The sequence below is a fragment of the Euprymna scolopes genome, chromosome 26 (genome assembly GCF_053919585.1).
Source record: "Euprymna scolopes isolate OS-2025 chromosome 26, ASM5391958v1, whole genome shotgun sequence".
In the NCBI taxonomy this organism is placed as follows: Eukaryota; Metazoa; Mollusca; class Cephalopoda; order Sepiida; family Sepiolidae; genus Euprymna; species Euprymna scolopes.
In genome coordinates, this window is record NC_136507.1 from 35,205,033 (window position 1) to 35,211,389 (window position 6,357).

Below are 6,357 nucleotides of genomic sequence, written 5' to 3' on the forward strand. Positions count from 1 at the left end.
TAATATATATATATATATATATATATATATAATAAAATATCATTCAACCACGGTAGTGGTTGAATATATGCTTAAGTCCGAAATTGAATGAATCGAGACACATTCAAACCCCCACCCCTAATTCCGTTCGCAACCAAATTTCAAACAGGTTATATAGTTGGATAGAACACCCCATTAGCTACATTTTGAAAAAAAAATTTCGAAAATTGGTTCAGTAGAAAACAAGTGACAACAAAATATGTTGGTTCACAAACAGGAGAGTAAGTACATAAGTGACTAACGCTTTTTTTTATTTTGCATAAGTTTATTTGTATATAAATATTTTTTACTGCGATTTTACCAATATGACATGTTAGCGTAACGGTTAGAGTACCGGGGGTTGGTTGAAAGATTTTAGGTTCAATCCCGTGTATCGTTTTTTTTATATAATTAAAAAACCGAACTTTTTTTTTAATAACTAATTTTTTTTAACTCTCCTTATGATTTTATATCAAAAAATGGTTAATTTATCGATTAAAAATAATAGTGAATTCTATGATTTTTCGTTATTACATTTGATTAAAAATGTAGTCCCATTTTGGCAATGCGTCTGACCAATGATGCCTTTGAACCCGCGACCAGCACTGCGATGTCATCAGCAGCAGCCTGGGCATAAATATTCCTATTTTTAAAATCCTTTAAAAGAGGATTCAGCATACAGTTCCATAGTAAAGGTGATAAAATCCCACTTTGGGGGTTTCATTTAACTACTTCCCTTTTAACAGTTGCCCTCAGTAGTTCTACTTGAACTGTTCTGTGCATCACCATATACTCAATCCATCGGATGAGTACTGGTGGCACATTGAGTTCTCGTAGCGACTTGAACATACTACTGAGGGGTATGTTGTCAAAAGCTCATACGATATCTAAAAAGACACCGAGTGCCATCTTCTTTTTTGTTAGTTTACGCTCTATACAGATCACGAATTCATGAACCGACGTCTCGGTAGAGACCCTGGCTCGGAACTACTGTGATTGAATGATAAATATTGCATAAATGTGTGTTTGAGAGCTATTTTTTTTTTGACAATCATTAATAAATATTATAAATTTATATATTAATACAATAGCAATGCCTGGAAAAATCATTGATTATATGGAAAAATGCGCGCATGAAAAGTAATATTCTTAAGATTTTATTAAACCTGGAAAAGTAAAGGACAAGAAATTCAACCTGGAAAAGTAAAGAACAAGATATTCTAGTAAAGTAAAAAATAAGAATTTTTTAGACTTAAAATATTGCAGCTAAAAATAAAATTTGAATATTGATAAATATTTTATTTATTATTTGCATATGTTGTTGTTTATTGTTGAGTAAGAAAGAATTAAATGATCCTAATTATGATATAATAAAATTGTTAATTTTTATGTAAATTATAAAATTATTAATTCCATCTACTAACTAACTAACTAATGAATTAATTTTATTCAAACAATTTTCACTACATAAATATATGCAAATAATAGGGGGAAATAAGTTCAATCCAGCGACTGACACCCTTTCTAACTCAACAATAAACAACAACATATGCAAATAATATATATAATATATAATAAAATATTTATCAATATTCAAATTTTATTTTTAGCTGCAATATTTTAAGTCTAAAAAATTCTTATTTTTTACTTTACTAGAATATCTTGTTCTTTACTTTTCCAGGTTGAATTTCTTTTCTTTTACTTTTCCAGGTTTAATAAAATCTTAAGACTATTACTTTTCATGCGCGCATTTTTCCATATGATATATATATATATATATATATATATATCTAAAATATAATATATATCTAAAATATAATATATATATAATATATATATATATATAATATAATATATATAGTTTGATAGAGTTCTCAAAGGTCAAATCATTGAACTTTGACCCCTTACCAGCCAAATTTCTTGCCGTAAACGGATTAAAAATATTTTTCCAAATCTCACTACCCTGTATATCAAATTTCGAGTCTGTAGACTAAAAATTGACAGAGTTATTGGGGAGGGAAATATACACAGACAGACACAGAGATACACACATACACACACACAAACACACACACTTTCACGTTTATGTTTATACTACCATTGGTCCCCGGTGTTGCCCGTGTGTAAGGTGTATGCTGAGCAAAAATAACAAAAAACGGTTTATCTTTTAAATTTGACCCCTATTATGACCCCATAACTTTTATTGTTTTGGGATCTAATCTAGTTATTAAGTTAGATCTATGTCAAAGAAACCTATATCTAAAATTCCAAGTACTAACACCCAAAATTGTCTGAGGAGTTTGGTAGAGTTCTCAAAGGTCAAATCGTTAAACTTTGACCCCTTAATCGCAAAATCTCTGGCTAAAAACGTATTACATCGATTTTCCCAAAGCTCAGTATGCTGCATATCAAATTCCGAGTCTGTAGACTAAAAATTGACCGAGTTATTGCGTAGGGAAATGTACACAGACACACTGACACACACATACACAGACACGTTCACTTTATATATATATAAGGCACAATCACGTTGACACACCGGTTCCCACCAGATCACCGCAACTATGAGATTGGCCTGTACCAGATAGGGGACCATATAGGAAGGCTAGCCGCTGTATGTAATTTGTATCTGGAGGCGCATTAATTCACTGGGAGAGATGCATCCCTAATCTTTGTCCAGACATGCATCTAGGAAACGTAAATCTGATGACACCAGCAGCAGGATGTTTGGTGGCCATGGAGGAGGCTGAATCTCTAGAAGATCAATTGTTCCATGGCATTAGGAGTTGTCGCACAGTGCATTGTACGGAAACACCTGCATGTGTTGGATTGTCAACGGTATCGGAGGCCGGATGTACACGTTGATCGGGTCAGAGGTTAAAACCGTTGACATCGCAGGTGAATCGGGGAACTCGAGACTGATATAAACAAAGCGGGTAGCTTGTCAGAGGCAGAAGGAGAAAAAAAAACAGCCAGGCGCTCGGCTGTTGGGCCACGGCCCGATTGTTCACCGTCCACGTCGTCGCAAAGTTTCTCGTTGCTATTTATTTTTCTACAAGTTGTTTCGTGTCCGTCTTTGGCTAGACCGCGCTGGGAACACATCAGAGTTACGTTTTTCGACTGCAGCTATACGGATGATCTAAGGACAACGGATGGGTGCAAACAGGCGTGTCAGATGCCACTGCGTTGGGGAAGGTAATGGAAACCCAACCCATGTATTCTGCCAAGTCCAAAATCATGTGATGTCTTCAGAAGAATCGGACTAACATCTGACCGAAGCCTATGAGGAATACTAACCATGATTTCATCTACGGTATGAACATGTCAGGATAGAAGAAGAAGAAGAAGAAGAAGAAGTACTCCAATGAACGATTTAAAATATAACGCGAACGGTTATTGTTCAAATACGCCCGATCTAGCGATAAACATTAATCGTAATATATCGATGATTTGATAGTGTTACATGATAAGGGCTGTCCCCTTTTCATGTAAGTATAAAAATAGAGAGATTTAGTTAAAATGAAAATGAAATAGCATAGGCGAAATTCGAACCTCGTAATTTAGGTCTAGAAATAAATTACGTGTGAGAATTAGAAAAAGGAATGTAAAGAAAACGATTGTTTGGAATAGAGATAAAATATTTCAAGAAAAGAATGTGCACTGTCAATTTTGTTATGAAAATTCAATTAAAAGAATACAGGTACAAGATAATTTAATGTTTTTAACATATTGGAAATATAGGTTACTGAGTATAGGTTAAAATACCTTTGTAAAAAAAGGAAAAGTTTTGGACACGCATGTCCAGAACACGTGAAAGAAGGCACATGTTTTAACATGTGTATGACGTCATGGAAAATAGAAAGTTCTAGAGATAGTTAGAAATACTTTAGAGTTAAGAGAGGAGGAATTGGGAGAAACGCAGAGAGAGTCTGAGGATTTGAACGTCTAGAAGCGAGACGGTCACTTTGAAACTTAATATATGAAGCTTTGAATTCTTGATGATGATAACCACGACCGGTCGTGAGAAGAAATAAAACCATCAGGTGTTTTTGTAAACGTCGTTATTGTGTTGTGATTCCAGCAAAAGGTAAAGTGAATTGTTATTATATGTCTATATGTCTGTGTTATAAAATGTCATGACATACACATCTCATATCTACAATGTGAACTCTACATCTCATATCTACACTAAGACTGTCTGAACACTATCTCCTCACTCAAAGAGCTTTCTTCTTCTACACGTCTAAGTATGAACAGTTTTAATATATATGAATCGCTTCATAACAGAAACAACGACATTCGTCATAACACGAACACGGAACGCAACGAACAATCTCTCTCAATATCTCTCTCAACAACATCCCTCTTAATAAAAGACTCTCTCTCCCAGACACAACAACAAACTCTCTCTAAAACTCTCTTAATAAAACTCTCTCAATGAAACCCCTATAAAGCAATAGAATTTTTCAGAAATTGTTAAATGGACAGTTGGTAATTTTCATCGTTTGAATTATTCGAACTCGTGTTCGCATCTACGTGTTATTTCAATAATGTTTTGATCGCTGAAAGCTCCAGACTTCTCTACGTACATCGTTTCGAAGTAAAGAATTTGTACGGAAATTCACACGGACGCTTTCATTCAATCCATTAGGGTCAATCGTATCTTTTCCCCACGCTGTTTCCTACAGCAGACTACCGCTTAGGACATTTATTTGCGCTATGGATTCACATGGGCAATTCTGGTATGAACATTAAATAATGTAAAGCCGATCACATTTTTTGACACTTTAAATAATATGTTAACTGGTTAAAACCCCATAAAAGGTCCATAAATACTCAGGCCCCCAGCGCCGCTCTGCGACTTTTAATTTTGGATAAGATAGAGTTTGAAAATATGGAGATAGTCAGATAGACATACAGATATAATGAGTTTTATGAATTTGATTTCCAACAACTAAATTTTTCTAAATATTTAAAAAAAGTCAATTTCCCCTTCCTCGGCCCCATGTGACTTTTTACCATTGTTGCGACGTCATTAACGTGTTTCGAACACCACTTGCACACGACTTCTCAGAAAACAACTGCTTCTCCGGTCACACGTTCTTTGGTTGCTGCTATAACACCACTTTGTGTAACCGGCTCGGATATATTGATATTTTCACGTAGCTGATGTTGCTCCCAGTGTCAGCAGCTCTGTAACGTATGTGTAGTGGTGCCATTTATTATTATTATTATTATTATTATTATAGTACTACATTATCGTCACAGTACGTCAGTTCATATTATAGCACGCCAATAATTATTAGAGTACGTCAAATATTATTATAGTACGTTAGTTATTATCATAGTACGCAAGTAATTATTATATTACGCCAAATATTATTATAGTACGTTAGTTATTATTATCGTACGGCAAATATTATTATAGTACACCAAATATTATTATAGTAGATCAATTATTATTGCACGGCAAATATTATTATAGTGCCTAAATTATTATTATAGTACGCCAATTATTATTATAGTACGCCAATTATTATTATAGTGCATCAAATAATATTATAGTAGGTCAATTATTATAGTACACTAACTATTATTATACCCCCTTAAATTATTATTATAATACGTGAATTATTACTATACGATGTAAATTAATATTATAGCACATAAATTATTATAGTAGGCCAATTATTATTATTATTATTATTATTATTATTATTATTATTATTATTATTATTATTATACGTACATTTTATTATAGTACGTCACTTATTATTATAGTACGTCAATTATTAATATAGTACGCCGGGGTATGTAAAAAAGAACGTGCGCATTTGCAAACATGTGAGAGGTAAAATACGAATTATTTATTTGAAAATTATGTATGTATTCTCGTGTTATTGACATGAATTGATCATTTGCTGTCGAAAAAATGGGCCGTCACAATCCATCCAAATCATGAGCAGCACGCAGTATTTGTGTTTATTTCGGGAGTAGCTTTATTAATTTTTATTTTCGTAATTGCTGATGGTTCCATAGCTATAAATGGTCAATCAATGTCAATAAAAACTTAAATATCAAATGTACGCTTTTTGAATGTATAATTTGTTATTATTATGTAAAACTATTCAACATTCCATACAGATTCCCGAGTTAGAAATTCAGTTTACTTACAGCAATAAAGCCCAACGTATATGAAACGGATTTTACCACAACCGAAATGCTGAACCGACATAAGTTGTTTGAATTATTCAATGAATACGAAAAATCTATATTTGAAACTTAAAGACCAGAAGAAGTTGCGGTCTGATTGAAACAATTAATGAAGATACGAACGGA